We start from the raw sequence: 17789 nt of genomic DNA, 5'->3' as shown, positions 1-17789 counted from the left end.
AATGTGATGGAAGGGGAGTTTCACATCTGCTTTGATCACATGTTTGAAGCGTCATGCCCCATGAGCGTTCATATCAGGAAATCATTGACTCTATGTTGGTTTCTAAAAGCAGAGCAACGTCCTAGATCACTGCCTGTACTACTTTTAGAATTTCACAGAGAGGGTTTGAGGTGTGGGAGCCTTAGGAAGTCATTTATGGCCGTTTAGTTGAAGAGTTTTTACATAAAAATGGCCATGACAACACTTTGCTGAGAGTATTCGTTGGTATCTGGAAGAAAGAGGAAATTTCCAAATCTTGATGTTTTCCTATGCGCAAGAGGAAAGAAAGTGTCAAGTTATTTCAAAGAAGCACTTAGATACACATTACAGGGGAAGTGAAACTCATAACTAGCTAAAGTTGGCTGCCTCCACAGGTTTAAAATCATGCAGTTAACACTTATTACTTAAGAGTTATTTCAAACTCATTTAAACAATTCATCACTAAAACATAGATGAGCATCTACGTTACAGCACTGACTGAAAGCTAAATTATCAATTTAGGGTAAAGTGAGGACAAAATGCTAAGTGCATTATTCACGTCATGAGGTCCACTTGTTGCTATAGTTACACAAAGGGAATCAACGTCTGTTTTGGTATTAAGGCTGTAATTTTTTGACTAATAGCAGAAAACCGGCTCCAATCAGACTGGATTTTCTTTTTTTAACCCCCCCAATATCTACCTTTCTCTGTTGCTTGGATCACAGAGCCACTGAAAGATAAAGAACCCTTGATAAACAGACACATCTTGTTTGTGATCTAGTTAAAGAAACTAAACAAATATGTAACATGTGGTTCTCCTCCAGGCTTTGAGTTTTTTTGGATCACTCGATTACTGTCTTGTAAGGTTGACTGAAACCTCACACGACCTTCCATTAAAAAAAACATTCTGTTTCTACAAGTGAGCTCACGTAAAGCACTGAATGTTGTGATGAAACTGGATGGCATGAGGAAAGGAAGTCCTATAGTTCCCTCTACTGCTCAGTAGTTCTTTATATTTACCAATATGAGCCATGTTCCAGTTCACCGCAGAGAACAGCTTATATCAGTGTTTTTTTACTGCAGTGAAACATCATGTTTTCTTATTGATACTCAAAGGCAACCCTAACCCTAACCTAACCCTAACCCCAACCCTAACCTGACCCTAACCCTAACCTGACCCTAACCCTAACTCTAACCCTAACCTGACCCTAAAACTGGCCATGGCCCTTATCGGGCTCTGCAAGGCATGTTTTTCAGTGATGTAACACTGAACAGTGAGAAGGCTTGACCTTTTGAATTGTTGCAACAATCAGTCACAAGATGACACATGCAATCACATGGGTGATTTGACTGGCTGGCGTCTGCACTTGAAAAGTTGAACTACTTTCAACTTTTCTCTGAGAGCGAAGCGAAAGACCCAAAATTCGATTCAGCAATGCAAGACGTCATATTACTCAAAGCGAAAGAGAGAAAGAAACACCTGTGGAATGTATAACAATCAATCCTACATATAGATGGTCTGATCAAGAGGCTTATATCTATCTATCTATCTATCCATATATATACATATATACCAGCTTCTTCTCTCTATGAAAGATCTATTTTGCTTGGTTTAAACCTTTTTCTTTACTTTATGAATCTCATTGTCTCATGTCATCCTTCAAAGGTCTTTTATAAATTACTAAAAAGAAAATGAACATTTAAAAAAAAAAAAATCAGGCAGCCCAAACATTTGTAATGAAGCTAAAACTTTATCGGAGACATATCATGTCCTTTTTTGTAACACAACTTCCTCAGTTCCCACCGCAATGTATGAAACAGGCTTTGGTGAATATATCTAGTTGTTTAACCCCGGTGGCCCTCATGATATCAAGATCGAGATCTAGAGCCCCATCGTGAGAAAGATGATGGCTTCCTGTCACCATGGCCTGGGGAGGAGGGAGGTTTACACACAGAAATTGACTGTCTGTGAACAAGAAGGAGCTTCCGGAGCGGTTCATATATAGGTATAAATGGCTAAATATAATGGCAATGCAAATGTTAAATGCAAGTTAAATTAAATGAAAAACTGATTCTTGCCATAAGCATCTATGCTAATTTTGCATAAATAAATGTGACAAATAGGAATAGATTGTGTGTGACATGTTAGTTTAGATGCTTGCCTAGCTGCCTCCCCTCTCCTGTACTCCAACCTACAGTCTTAAAGCCGATCCAAAATGCTGAAACAGCTGAAAAAAGGATGTGGAAGGAGCCTGGAAATGACACAGGAGCGCATATACGGATAAGGCAAGAGAGAAAGACATTTCCCAACTTTCCCTAATAGGCCAACTGGACACAGAGTAGCCGATGTGAAACAATTTAAAAAAGCCAAAATGCACTAATGGAACCCAATTTTTGACCTACTAGAACTATCCAACATCTGTGGCATATAAAATGCTACTTTCACCATTAGCTGGGGCCAGGGCAGCCGTGGCTCAGTGGAGAGTTAGTTAGAGTCAGTCGTTCCAATAACCAGAAGGTTGGTGGTTCAAGTCCCACTCTCGCCACTCAAAAAGATAAAAAGATTGGTGAAACTGATAGCTGCCGGGGTGTCAGTCCACCTCTTTTTCATGGCCACGGTGCCCTTGAGCAATGCACCGTAGCTCCATGCTCCCCGGGCACAGTGAATGGCATCTGTCTCTATGCGTGTGACCCTGTGCATGAGTGTGTTCAACAGGTGCTGACCTGGATGGGTTAAAAGCAGAGGACAAATTTCGTGCCTATGCATGACGGATTGCGTGAAGGATTTCACTTGCTACACATATAACTAGTAAACATATGATTTGCATTAGAAAAGACGGATGCCACCACCTGAAGCAGTTCCCCCCTCCTGTCCAGCATTATGGCAGCACAATTGTAATCTGAATACCGTTTTATGCTAAACACATTTGCTTTGGAACCATCAGAAACATCTGCAAGTAGACAAACAGAGAGAAAACAAAACAAAACAAAAACAACACAAGGAGCAACTACACTAACAGCGAGTAACAGAACTGTGGGTACAGATAATAAGCATGTGACTGGGTGAATGAATGTGTGCTTGAACATGCAAAAATATGGTACAGATTTTACATGAATCGTGCTCAGATATGAGGGGATACCCCCCCCCCCCCCAAGCGATCAGAAGCAGGCAGAGAGGCCCCCAGGGTGCAGAAATTGAAAATAACTCGATTTTGCAAGTGCTGTGTTGCTAAAAGAGTGAAAAGGAGTGCAGTTTGATGTTGTTCTGAACGACATTCTAAGTGAAGGTTTGTGTAAGTAAATGAAGGTTAGCGGAGACAGAGCGTAGGAGTCTAAAAGAAGGATGTTGCAAGTGGAAAATGGTTTAACAGAGCTGTGTAGAAACATCTGAAATAGTGTGGTCATAGTGATGGTCTAGGTGCTTTTGGATTGTATTTGGCTGAAAAACATTTCTTTTCTCATGTATCTATGCAAGAAATCTACACGATATCTTTTAAATGATCTGGACTGTTGCTTGTTTTTAAATTCATTTAAATTATTTTATTTGTTTCTCTTAATATTCTTTTATGTATTTGTAATGCTTCTTCCACTCCCTGCTGCAATGCTTCTATTTTATGTAAAGCACTTTGAATTGTTTTGTAGATGAAATGTGCTATACAAAAAAAATTGATTTGATTTGATTTGAATACACATAGTTACACACACACACACACACACACACACATACACACAGAAAAATCATCATTAACATACAACCTTAGTGTTATAAATTGGCTTTATTCTTAGACTTTATGTATTCATATTCTGTAGTTCACTAAATAATCTAAGTTCCTAGTTTGCACGTTTTCACTCTGCTCATACAAACGCAATGTATGTCAGATAGGTCTGTACAGTAGATGCACGCCTGAAACAACACTCACACACACACATCGTTTATCACATCCAAAGAACATGACAAAGACGGTGGATGGCCTGCTCATATCACTAGCAAATATCCAATTATACTTTGTTGAGTGTAAGTACAACCTCTGTGAGATAAAGGTGGACATAAATATGAAATGTTTCCGGATATCGGGGCTCTGTCTGGCGGAGGCCCTGCGAGGGCCCGGCTCTGTCACTCCGAGTTCAGCGCGGCTAAACTTCACATGTGACCACGAATAAATACTTTGTTTAACTTAAGATTTCTCCAGCTTGTTCTTGGGCTTCCAATAAAAGAATCGGGCTAACATTAGTATATTTAGTATTGAACTAAATGAAAAGAGAGCTAATGTTAGTAAAGAACAGGCACGTGCAGAAGGTGGGGGGTATTCTGCCCAAGGTGCCCTTTTGTCAAAATTGTAAGCGTGTGTGTGAAAGTCTGTCTGTGTGGCCCAAAATAATAATTTAGATCTACCCTCGGTTGGTCACATGATCCACTCAGTGCCCTGACGTGCCCTGACGTGCCCTGACGTGCCCAGACAAGTTGCCCTGCAGCTCAGTGCTGCTGAGCTGCTGGGAACAGAGAGCACAACTGACAGTCCGGTGAGTAGGTTCTGCAGCGGTATTTGTATGTGCACGCCACAGTGTATTCTTGCAAGATGACTGACGAAGTTAGTGAAGTGAGCAGCATCCTGTGTGTGTGCGCCTCTGCAGTCTGCACACAATCTCATAATAATTTTTACCACACACAATTAACCACACACAGCGTGCTGAGGGGAAAAAGCATGTCTGTATGGCTTCTTTTTGTTTCTCTATGTTTCCTTTGTCATTGGCAAAGTGCATTAGAGAGATGTATGATTTTACTGTCAAGTGAGTTGCAGTGTTTTTCCTACATGTATGTTTCTAGGGACAAAGGGGCATAGGTTGTTTCACTAAAACTATATAACCTGATGTAGCCTACATGCTTATTCACATAATTTTGGACTATATTAGTATAAATACCTGTGATGGACCTGCAGCCTGTCCAGGGTGTACCCCGCCTCTCGCCCAATGATCGCTGGGATTGGCTCCAGCCAAGCCCCCCAACCCCCCCGAGCGACCGACGGATTCAGCGGGTATAATGGATGGATGGTGTAAATACAACGACAATAATAATATGAAGAATTTGTATTGGGATTTTCTCAACCTCTCATTCAAACAAATCAGTACTTGTTTATAACATTTGTATACACACAAATGAAATATGATATGCATAAATGTAAAATATATAACTTTTATAACCTTGCTGTCTAGCGCAAAGTGGATAGTCAAGCACAAATACATTTAATTATTTTCTACTTTATTATCAGCACTAAAGGGCAGATTATGAATCAGCACCATGGAACAAATTTGTAGCTATACAGTATATGTCTTGAAAGGCTACATTTACACTGCAAGTCTTGATGCCCAGATCTGATTTTTTGCCTAAATACGATTTTTTTAAACGTGTGGTTACACGTACTTTAATAATGTGACTCATATCTGATTCACGCGATTACACTTGCCTATCACCTGAAACATCGCGCATGCCTACTTAAGTGTTCACCAAACTCTACTGCTGAGGCAAATGGACGACGTTGACATAGGTGTAATGCTAGCGTTGCGGTACATGAGAAGTTCGCCCAACATTGGCAGGATTTTAAGGCAGAGAAGGAGGGAAAGGGCCATTATTGCAACCTGTGCACCAGAGGTGTGACCAGAATGGCATGTGTGGGTGGGCAGTTAGCTCATCTGGGGTGGGGGCAGAAAACAATACCTGAAAAAAAATCGGTGGAAAACCACTACTACAACTTCAAGCATAATAATAATAATAATAATAATAATTCATTTCGGTAATGAAAATATGGTCACACTAGCATAAATCATGACCGTCAATTTTGTAAACAGTGTGGAATTTTTTTATGAAGTTTTTTGTTTTTTTGTTTTTGTAAAGAAATGAAGAACTTGTATGATGCATGCAAACACACCATTACAACGCCATCAGGGTCACAAGAAATGTGTTCACCAAGTAAATGCTAAAGAGAAGAAATAAAGCTGAGAGTACCAGAATACTACTATTACCCTCCAGTCCTGTTGTATACCAGAACTAAAATCTACATCCATTGTCCAGCAGAAGAACAAAGTGTTCAACACTTAGAGGATGAAACCCAACTACCACTCTATATAGACAATTTCAAGACAGTCACATCCATCTGGAATACTCTTAAATTGTTTATAAACTATTCAGAGTAGGCCTATGTCAGATCTCGTTTGTGGCTCAGTGGAATTTTTTATGAAATTTTCTCAGGGGGGCAGGACTTGTTCCTTGTCCTATTTACATGGTCAAAAAACATATCCGATCTGTGTCACGTGAGAGCAAAAAATCGGAATTGGGTAACATTTAACTGACAGTGTAAATGTAGCCAAAAAGTATGAAATGTCAATGTGTGTGTGTGTGTTTTATGTGCATCAGATTATAGTTTATCAATCGTATTTCATTCTGCAGAGATGCCTCATAAGGTGGAGGACGTTAAAACAAAAACAAAAGGAGCTGCGTGAGGTTGCGAAAGGCAGTGAATCACTCACCGGCTGGATGACAAATAGCACAAAAAGGTAAGAATAACATGTACCAGCTATTTAGTTTTGATAATTCTGTTTGGTTTGGTGGCGGTGTTTGGTTTACATGTGAATTGACACTCTGCCCTATATTTTGCTCTACCACTGGTGCAGGGTCGGACTGGGAAAAAAAAATCGGCCCTGGCAATTTTCCCCGGGATCTGAACTTGTCCTGAAGAAGCAAGGTATGTGCACCCCCCCCCCAAAAAAAATGTATACAATACATTACGAGCCACATGCCCATTAACGGGCTGCTAGCAAATGTAGACTAGATAAATACATTTAAAAATCTTTAAAAAAAAAAAAAAAAAAATCGGAGGCCACCGGCCCAGATGTGGACGACCCACCGGGCATTTGCCCGGTCGCACAGATTGCCAGTAGTCCGAGCCTGCACTGGTGGCGGTGTGGGGGAAGTCTATATAGGTGTCAAGGTGAAAGGGCAGCGAGGTTATGGTGTGGGGAGGTCATACGTTTTTTTTTTCACCGCTCTCTGTTGTATGCTGGTTTGGCTTCATATCCACATATTGACCATAATTTCCATATTTTTGCATGCTGCCATAGACCGCCACCCTGGATTTTGGATCTCAGCTTGTATTTAATAAATGGGAGCATTCCCAAACTTAGCTCCCAGTCTGGACATTACCTTTTGAGCACGTTAGGACCTGGATTCCCCACACCCAGAAGCGACTACATTGCATTACATTACATTACGGTCATTTTGCAGACGCTTTTAACCAAAGCGACTTACAATAAGTGCGTTCAACATCGGTAGGCAAGAGAACTTCAGGTCACAAGAAATCATAAGTGCATTTCCTTCCAAAACCAAACAGCTAAGAGCAAAACTAGTGCTAGAGTAAGTGCGGTAAGTTAGGTACCTCAGCCTCTCACCAACTGCACACCAGTCACAGCGGGGTGGGGATGCAAACCCTGGTTCGGGTAGGGGAAGAAATAAAAGAGGTAAGAAAAGCAGGAATGGGATTCAAACCCTGGTTCGGGTAGGGGGTAATGAAAATATAGAGGGTGCCAGTGGTGGAGGAAACAATAAGTGCGTAAGGAACTAGGACGGAGCAGGTGATGTCCTAAGAGGGCGGATCAGGGTAGTGTTTCCTGAAGAGATGGGTTTTCAGCCTGCGGCGAAAGATGGGCAGCGACTCAGCTGTCCTGATATCAGTCGGGAGATCGTTCCACCATCGGGGTGCCAGAACAGAGAAAAGCCGTGATCGTGTCGATCGTGCGCAGGGACCGCTGAGTGACGGGGCAGCCAGGCGCCTGGTGGCCGCAGAGCGAAGTGGTCGGGCGGGGGTGTAGGGCTTGACCATAGCCTGGAGGTATGAAAGAGCTGTTCCTTCCACTGCCCTGTAGGCCAGCACCAGAGTCTTAAACTGGATGCGAGCGGCTACAGGGAGCCAGTGTAGAGAGCGGAGAAGGGGAGTGGTGTGGGAGAACTTGGGGAGGTTGAACACCAGACGAGCTGCAGCTTTCTGAACCAGCTCCAGAGGTCTGATGGCAGAAGGCCAGCAAGGAGGGAGTTGCAGTAGTCCAGGCGGGAGATGACAAGAGCCTGGATGAGCACCTGTGCTGCCTTGTCGGTGAGGAAGGGGCGAATCCTCCGGATGTTGTGGAGGAGGAATCAGCAGGAACGGGTCACTGATGCGATGTTTGGCGAGAACGACAGTTGGTCGTCCAGGGTCACACCCAGATTCCTCGCGGTCCGGGTTGATGTCACCACGGAGTCATCCATGGTGATGGCCAGATCTCTGAATGGGCAGCCCTTCCCCGGGAGAAACACCAGCTCAGTCTTGTCCAGGTTGAGCTTAAGGTGGTGCATCGACATCCACCCCGAGATGTCTGCCAGGCACGCAGCAATGCGTGCTTCCACTTGGGTGTCAGAAGGGGGAAAAGACAGAATCAGCTGGGTGTCGTCTGCATAGCAGTGGTAGGAAAAGTTATGGGAGTGGACTAAAAATAGGATGGAATTTGATAGTCGCTACACAAAGTAAAAAACCCAACCATTCGGACTAAAGGTTATGCCACTTTATGAAGAGGACAACTCACCTGGAAAAGTTTGGCGCATGCCCCCCTGCCTAGCTCATCTGCACGACAAACAAAGGAGCTATATTCACTCAACCATCTATCCCTGTCAATTCAAGTAAGATCGATCAAATAATAAGGTATGAGGCACGATTACCATTCAAGACGTCTTTGGTGAGTGCAATCATCCTTATTGAATACGGACATATGACGCGTTGGACTGGCTTTATGTGTTACGGCGTTCGGCCTACGGCCTTCCAGAGATGATGCTATAGCCTGGTAAACGGCTAATGATTTTGTGGTGGCTTTCACTCAGTCATATCTCAAAGTGTGAACATTCAACAGCTACTCATGTGAATGCATCTGTGCCTTGTGGAATTTTTGGAGTATTTGGCTGCGCGTAAAGACCGATAAAGCACAATGCAGCCTGTTGCTGTTATTGTTGATTCACAGTCGAAAATGAGTGATATGAATGCTGAAATTGAGCCGACGGGAACTCAAAGTGAAAAAAGACAAAGAAAACTTTACCTAAAGGGAGCTGCTCTTGCTCTTGAAAAGGCACTGAAGGAAAGAAGATAAGTTTTTAGAAATGCAAGTAAAATAAAGTCGAAAACAATAGAGCTTTGGCCGTCAAATAAAAACGTTTCTGAAGTAAAACAATGCATGTAAAGGTTTAATATACTGTGTGAAAATGCGTCCTCTCTTCATAACACCTTAAATGATTTAAAGTTACCTGAAGACGAGCAGAAAAGGCAAAACACTTGGTTTCAGGAGAAAAGTGCGGCAAATGATGAGTTTGTGAATAAAGTGCATATTTGGCTGAAAGAAAATGAAGTGGACGATGATGCCCGTGAAAATGTGTGTAATGAAGTTGCTGCTGATGACGTTCAAGCAGGGAAACACGATGATGAGGATGACGAAGGTGTAAATCCTGAGGATAGTGTCTCAAATATTTCAAGTGTGCGTTCTAAACGCAGTAAAGCGTCCAGCACATCCTCCGCTCGTAAACAAACATCCCTGGCTGATCAAGCAGCTTTACTGGTGAAAGCGGAAGCTTTAAAAGGAAAACATGAATTGGAGGAACTAGAGCAAAGACATAGATTGGAAGCTGGACATTACCTTTTGAGCGCGTTAGGACCTGGAATCCCCGCACCCAGAAGCGACTAAAAATAGGATGGAATTTGATAGTCGCTACACACATTATATCCAATTTATATTTTGCAACCTATCAAAATTGAACTTGCCTATGCCTTAATGCAGGAACAGAACTGCATAGAACTTTAAAAAAATAATGAGGTAATATTAAACAGGGCTCTAGAGTGTGACCAATTAGGTCGCACATGTGATCTAATTTCTCAATGATGCGACAAAAAAAAAAAATCTGAGGAATGTGCGACCAGTGCAAAGAGTTAGTCTAGAGAGCCCTGTTAAAATCATGAGCATATTTCAAGCTATCATTCATTCACAATCCCAACATTATTAAAATTTTATCTAATGATGTACACACAAAACAGATACACACAAAGATTTGAATACAAAAATGTTACGCTATCAGCAACATGTTCCACCGCACAGCAACATCTGTGATGAGCTTGTGATGTGGCAGTCCAAGCATTCTTTGGATTCTCTTCAGTGCATCAGCGGCTGTGGTGCTTCTGTGGAAGAACATGAAAATCCTCTTGGCCCTCGCAATGAGTCGAGCAACAGCTGTCGCTTTCAGGGCACGCTGTGAAGCGAGGTTAAGCACATGTGCAAAACACTGAATGTGTTTGTATCCAGTCAGCTCAACAGCAACAGTCATATTAGAATTTAAGATTCTTCTCCTCACATATAAAGCTCTTAATGACCGAGCTCCATCATATCTTATCATATCTCATTGTTAGATATTTTCCTAACAGAGCACTTCGTTCCCAAACTGCAGGTTTACTTGAGGTTCCCAGAGTTTCTAAAAGTAGAATGGGAGGCAGAGCCTTCAGTTATCAGGCCCCTCTCTTGTGGAATAAGTTGCCAGTATATGTCCGGGAAGCAGACACCCTTTCAACTTTTAAGACCAGGCTTAAAAGTTTCCTTTTTGATAAAGCTTATAGTTAGGGATGGCTCAAGTGATTCTGAAACATCCCAGAGTTAAGCTGCTATAGGCCTAGACTGCTGGGGGGCCTCATCTGTCACACCTTTCCTCACTTTACTCTCTTTTTCCCCTGTTCAATTTCTCAAATGACATTATGTATATGCGACATTATTGTGGTCATTAACTCGTGTTTCCCTGTTCCAACAGGTATCCTTTGAATGGTGTTACAGTGCCCCCCCCCTTTCTGGCTTCTCAAACCCCAGCTGGTCGAGGCGGATGGCCACCCTTCCTGAGTCTGGTTCTGCCAGAGGTTTCTTCCTGTTCAAAGGGAGTTTTTTCTTTCCACAGTCGCCTCAGGCACGCTCAGGACGGGAGATTGGACCGAAAAAAAAAGTTTCAGTGCAATCTGTTGGTTTCCTTAGCTAGGAAATAGTTTTTAAATTGGCTCTATATGAATGAATTGGATTATTTTATGAATAATTATGATTACAATTAATTGAATTCCAATTGGCTTGAATTGGACTTTATTATCTAAGTGCCTTGAGATGACATTTGTATATATAAAAATGAATTGAATTGAAATTGAATATTAGATGCGTTGTCGGTGACCACCACTGGATCTTTCCCTGTAAGCTTCCGCTCCGCCGTAGCCTTCCATATGACTTCTGCCATGTTAGCACCAGTGTGAGACTCGGACATCACTCGACTCTGGATAACTTAGGACTGTAGTTCCCATTCATGAATAAAATGAGCAGTGATTGTCACAAAAGACTCTGTGGCCCTGGAAGTCCACGCATCGCATGTAAGTGCAAGTCTCTGCAGAGTGAAGTGCATTTTCCACTTTTGCTTTCGTCTCTGCGTACAACGCAGGGATAGCTTTTTCAGTGAAGTATTTTCGACAGGGTATGTCATATCTTGGTTCCAGTCTAAGTAGCATTCGGCGGAAGCCTTAATTTTCGACTACACTATATGGTCGAAGATCTTTACAAATAAAGAAAGCAATGGACTTGGCAATACTCGCAGCCCTGGGGGCTACAGAATGAAGCTTTGCTTTGAATACGTTATAGATTGTAGGCTGGCTTACAGAAGCGTTAGCATTAGCGTCGTTAGTCGTCCGCGGACCAGGTGGCTATGCATGTTCGTTGTGTTGCCCGTGTACTTGACCTTCGTAAGACAGTTCTTGCAGATTGCAAAATCTTTATCAAGTGTTGTTCCATTTTCAGTACAGTAAAAGCTGAAGTGGGGCCCAGACTATAGATTTAAAATTTGACGGTGCATCTTTCTACAGTGTTTGATTTGGTAGCCCTCCTTGCGCCATTGCCTTCTTTTCTTATGCCATTTTCTCCTTCTTCTTCTCTACCGCTGTCGACTTCACCCACTCTCATTCATGCTAAGCGCCATCATGTGGACGCTTGAAGTAGTGATACTGTAAATCAAAATTGTGGCAGGGTTTTGTGAGAGAATCTATTTAGAGCGGCTGTGTGTGCGGCTTGTTTAAATATCGATATTTGCCGCCAGTGTATCGATAATGTCCCGCAAGACAAAATATTGCGATATTTCTTAGTATCGATATTTTGGCACACCCGTACTGCTGACCACACGTTCCCTACTTTGCAAGACGACTACCGTGTTAAAGTGTATTACGTTTTTGTGGACACAGATGTTTCACCTTGGTTTTATTCATTCAAAGTGGCACGTTTTATTTAATAGTGCACCATTTGCAGCTATAAACCCAACACATCAGTGAAGCTGTTACATAAAACAACAATTTGCAACATACAGTAGAAACTTTGAGAAATAGATGCAAACGTGATGGATAGCTGTCTACACAAGACCAAAGCCTGTAACATACGTTGCAATGCAGCTCAGCTACGTGCTTTGAAAAGTCTTCGTGGTTGTGGAAGTGCCCAGGAACTTGCAATGTTGCAAAACATGTCGAAAGACTTCAGGAACTCCCCCTCCACAACTTTGATCTTCATTTCCCCAGCAGGAATTTCCCACCCAATCCAGAATTTTGTAATGCGTTAAAATGAGTATTAGTGTGGTTTTAAACATGTGTTTGATGGGATCACCGGATTTGTAAGTTTTGTTGTGAAACTGTGTCACATTTCTGTTAATATTAACACAATCATCACAAAATGCAGTCCCAACACAAACATTTGTTTTGAATATCATATCACAATTATCAGCATCATCTCAAATTTACTTGTTTCAATGAGCTTCTTTAGAAATCCCACTGTCTGGTTCCGGATGGTCAGTGGGTATGAGTCCTCTTCTTCGTCATCACTGTCCTCACCAGGACGTACAATATGCCACAAGATACCCAAACGGGATAAGCAATTAAACACACTTTAAATATGACAAGTTTCTGGAGTTTACCTTTTCTTTTACTTTCATAATGTCTCAGATGTTGGTTAAAGAGGAACTATATAAGTCCGGTCGCTTTTCTTGTCTTGCCAACCCTCTTCCTGTGCATTTGTTTACTATGAAGCCGAAATCATTCAATAGAGCGGTAGATAACGTTATATATATGATGTTATGACGTGTATATTTGTGCAGTTTAATCTGTCATAAACAAGAGATTACAGGTTATGGGGCGTGTTTGTGTCGCTGCGCTGGAACACCGGCTCGGAGGCTCTGATCTCACTGATCTCACTGATCTTCTGTTAAATGGGAGGGCTGTAAAGACAGGTTAATACAAACACAATGCACTTTTTAAAATATCATACATAACGTTGAAAAAAAAATATACATCTCATTGATAAATTTGGTACTGAACAAGGCAGAATTGGCTGACTTTGCCAGCTGAAGCAAACATGCAAATATTCTCCATATCATGTGGCTTGTACTTTTTTAAGTAATTATACAAACAATCAGCAAGTTCAGAAAGTAAAAGTAAATATTGCTATCGTGGGCAGTGTTTACAGCACAAAAATCCTCACCTCACACTTTTGCACATATAATGTAAGTAACATTATGTCTGAGTAAAAAGTCAATATTATCCTTACCTTCTAAAATACAGTGTAGCGGTCCTGCCCAGTCAACCTGTGGACTTTTGTAGAAGGCAAGTATTTCCCTACTTTGGGTTGTTTTGTCTTCTCGGATATCTACACTTGCCTGGATTGGGTGTTGTAACTCCTTTGCCCGCAAAGATTGTTTCTGAAGAGGGTTGCGGCCTCATGGGGGCAGTTGATGCTTTTCCAAGCTGTAATTATGATGATTGTGACATGATCTGAGTTAACACTCATCATTTGTAAATTTTGGCCTTCAGGTCAAGCAGCATAGCATCATACTTAACATACTTAACTACAAATATGCAAATGTAATACCTCTGTGTGGTCAGCATTGTCATTAATGCTTATGGTGCATTTTCCAAATCCAGCCCTTAGGAGCCTGGACTCATCTTTTGGAGTCCTATCAGTTGTTTCTGGTAACAGACAGAAATTAAATTCCAGCTGTTTGCCAACTGGAATTGTGATACTTGGCAAAGGCCTCTTTCCTCTGCCCCTCCTCATTTGGAACAATGCTGGAAGTGATCTATTAAAGAAATTAAATAAGCTATATTAAATACTATAATCACTGTAACATTATGAAAATGATCCCATATGGTCAAAAACGATAATAGGAAGACAAATTATGTTATTTCTATTAAACTATTCACAGTGATAACTTATGTTATCATAGGGTATGAAAAATGAATAACACAAATATGTGCACAAACATTACTAACCGTAACAACCGATGGATAATCTGTACATATGTCATACCTTGCATTTCTCTTCCAATATTTGAAGCTGCTGGTTGTTGCCCTGGTGGCTGCATGAGGACTGGTGGCTGCATGAGGACTGGTGGCCGCATGAGGACTGGTGGCTGCATGAGGACTGGTGGCCGCATGAGGACTGGAGGCTGCATGAGAACTGGTGGCTGCATGAGGACTGGTGGCTGCATGAGGACTGGTGGCTGCATGAGAACTGGTGGCCGCATGAGAACTGGTGGCCGCATGAGAACTGGTGGCCGCATGAGGACTGGTGGCCGCATGAGGACTGGTGGCCGCATGAGAACTGGTGGCCGCATGAGGACTGGTGGACTGGTGGCTGCATGAGGACTGGTGGCCGCATGAGGACTGGTGGACTGGTGGCTGCATGAGGACTGGTGGCCGCATGAGGACTGGTGGCCGCATGAGAACTGGTGGCCGCATGAGAACTGGTGGCCGCATGAGGACTGGTGGCCGCATGAGAACTGGTGGCCGCATGAGGACTGGTGGCCGCATGAGGACTGGTGGACTGGTGGCTGCATGAGGACTGGTGGCCGCATGAGGACTGGTGGACTGGTGGCTGCATGAGGACTGGTGGCCGCATGAGGACTGGTGGCCGCATGAGAACTGGTGGCCGCATGAGGACTGGTGGCCGCATGAGGACTGGTGGCCGCATGAGGACTGGTGGCCGCATGAGAACTGGTGGCCGCATGAGGACTGGTGGCTGCATGAGGACTGGTGGCCGCATGAGGACTGGTGGACTGGTGGCTGCATGAGGACTGGTGGCCGCATGAGGACTGGTGGACTGGTGGCTGCATGAGGACTGGTGGCTGCATGAGGACTGGTGGCTGCATGAGGACTGGAGACTGCATGAGGACTGGTGGCTGCATGAGGACTGGTGGCTGCACGAGGACTGGAGGCTGCATGAGGACTGGTGGCTGCATGAGGACTGGTGGCTGCATGAGGACTGGAGACTGCATGAGGACTGGTGGCTGCATGACGACTGGTGGCTGCACGAGGACTGGAGGCTGCATGAGGAGTGGTGGCTGCATGAGGACTGGTGGCTGCATGAGGACTGGAGGCTGCATGAGGACTGGTGGCTGCATGAGGACTGGAGGCTGCATGAGGACTGGTGGCTGCATGAGGACTGGTGGCTGCATGAGGACTGGTGGCTGCATGAGGACTTGTGGCTGGAGGCTGGAACTAAGGATAACATGAAATTATACTGAAAGACATTGTACAATAAGTCACACACTCCACCTTCCATGCAGAGTTAACACCGTTCTAATGGCAACATTCAAAATTTGTGTTTGAAGTTATTTGTCCTTGTATGTATTTTTTTCTGAAGTTATTTTACTTTTTCTGCTGCCACTTGAACACGGCTTCCTGTCAGACCAAAAAGAGCTGGACTTTGCAAACATCATTCTGTTATTTCTTTGTACAGATCCTCTGGCCAGCACTTCTAATGTCCCTAATCTGCCTTAATTGGACATGTTCTAAGTTTATAATTAGAAATGTTAACAATACTGAGCAATAAATAAATTATACTCATGCCCATCTCATCATACCCTTGCCTGGCTCCTTGATGTGGTGCAGCTTGTGTCCACGAATTTGACAAAATATCAATGAAGTTGCGGATTGCTGCCTCAACTATAGGGGGGGGGGGGGGGGTGTTGGTTGTTAGGTTACACCATAGCCACAACACTGGTGAAATGGATGAATGAAAATACATTCTCATGTCTCGCAGGTAGAGCTAATTGAAAGACTGGATTAACGTTTTTGGGTAAACGATGCAATGCGCTTAGGCTTTCTTTTGGCGTCTGTCTTTTTGATACTCACGGATTAAACTGACGAATGTTTGCAGTGGACAGCCTGGGTAAGTAAAGATGTACGGTTTTTATAGTGACAAAAGAAGCATCTGGTGATCTCTGTCGCCTCCACACTCAGTGGGGTTACATGGCACTGAAAGGATCGGATTATTGGCTAAATTACAATAAGATTGAGTTATTAAATGGATGTAGACACCATAATCGTACAAGAAATTGGATCGGATTACTCGCGATTGGATCAAGACCCCGAGATAACTCGGTTGAAAGTCAAAATTAACGTGCTTGTAGACGGTGAAGCTGAGTCCGCTGAGCGAGCACACACACACCGCATGTCGGGCCGCGGAGGAGTTTCTCTCACTTGGTGCAATGAAATCGACGGTGATCAGAGTAATTTGTGGTTATTAATATTATCAGTACAAGCAGAGCAAATCACGACTTTAATGAATGTGGTTCAGTTTGGCATTATTGGCAGTCTGTTAGAATAACATTTAACTGTATCAAAATGAAAAATAAAATGTATACCCTGTAGGCTGTAAAAAATAATAATTGTCATGATTATAGTGGCCGACTAGACTTAATTGTGTAACTGGCTATATATGCTAGCCAGTTTTGTTACAGTACACAAAATGTTTTTACAACTTCAAAACTTTGTTGCACATGTAAACATCACTGTACGAGTGCAAAATCTTTCTGACCATTATTTGATCCCATAGAGGAGCTCCTGGAAAGGAGGATGCAGAAGCAGAGAGAGGAACAGCTGGCCAGAGAATAACAGACTGCTGCACGTCCGCAAATCGATGGAAACTGGTGGTGTTCTTGTGGACGATGCTTACCGATGCTAACGGAGGAGGAATGCCTTTATTGCTCCGAGTGGGATTTGAGGTCAGGAGACACACATCTCGATGTATCCAGAAATGACTGTCTCACTCGAGGATTTCTCTGCTTTGATCAACAGAGCTGTGGTAGAGACGTTTTTCCGTGTCCCTTAATTAAACGGTTAACTTTTGATTGAGTAAGTAGCCTACACACATGCATAGATTTTTTTATTTTCATTGAATTCATTTGCTTGATAAGTAAATAACTTTTAACTCCGTGTCAGATAGCCGACCGTCACAGAGCACGGAGTCAATAAGCTGTGCTGCAGCGGCGCGCGGCGATAACTTTATCCCAAGTGACTGGGTGTAGAAAGCCCCCAATAACAACAACACGGCAGCTCTGAACTAACAATGCAATAGTACGTGTTCAGTCATTCATTCGTCTTAAAGTATTGATGAAATAAAGACAGATAATGCCTTATTTAGAGGCTGCATTGTCAATGTCCTGTTCTCTCCCCGTAGGAGCTATTTCTCTATTTTTATTTAAGTCTTAGAATTTAGATTTATTTTATATTATTTGCTTAGTTTTTGGTTGATAATTAGTATTTTTGTTTAATTTTAGTTGTTTGGGATTAATTGGTTAGTAATTAATTTAATTGTATTTTTTTGTTCAGCCAGTCAATCAGTGGGAGAACAGGTGAGGCAATCAGGCAGAAAGAGCA

The sequence above is a fragment of the Odontesthes bonariensis genome, chromosome 1 (assembly GCF_027942865.1).
Source record: "Odontesthes bonariensis isolate fOdoBon6 chromosome 1, fOdoBon6.hap1, whole genome shotgun sequence".
Classification (NCBI taxonomy): Eukaryota; Metazoa; Chordata; class Actinopteri; order Atheriniformes; family Atherinopsidae; genus Odontesthes; species Odontesthes bonariensis.
The sequence above is the reverse complement of the archived record's forward strand: the minus strand, read 5'-3'. Positions refer to the sequence as shown.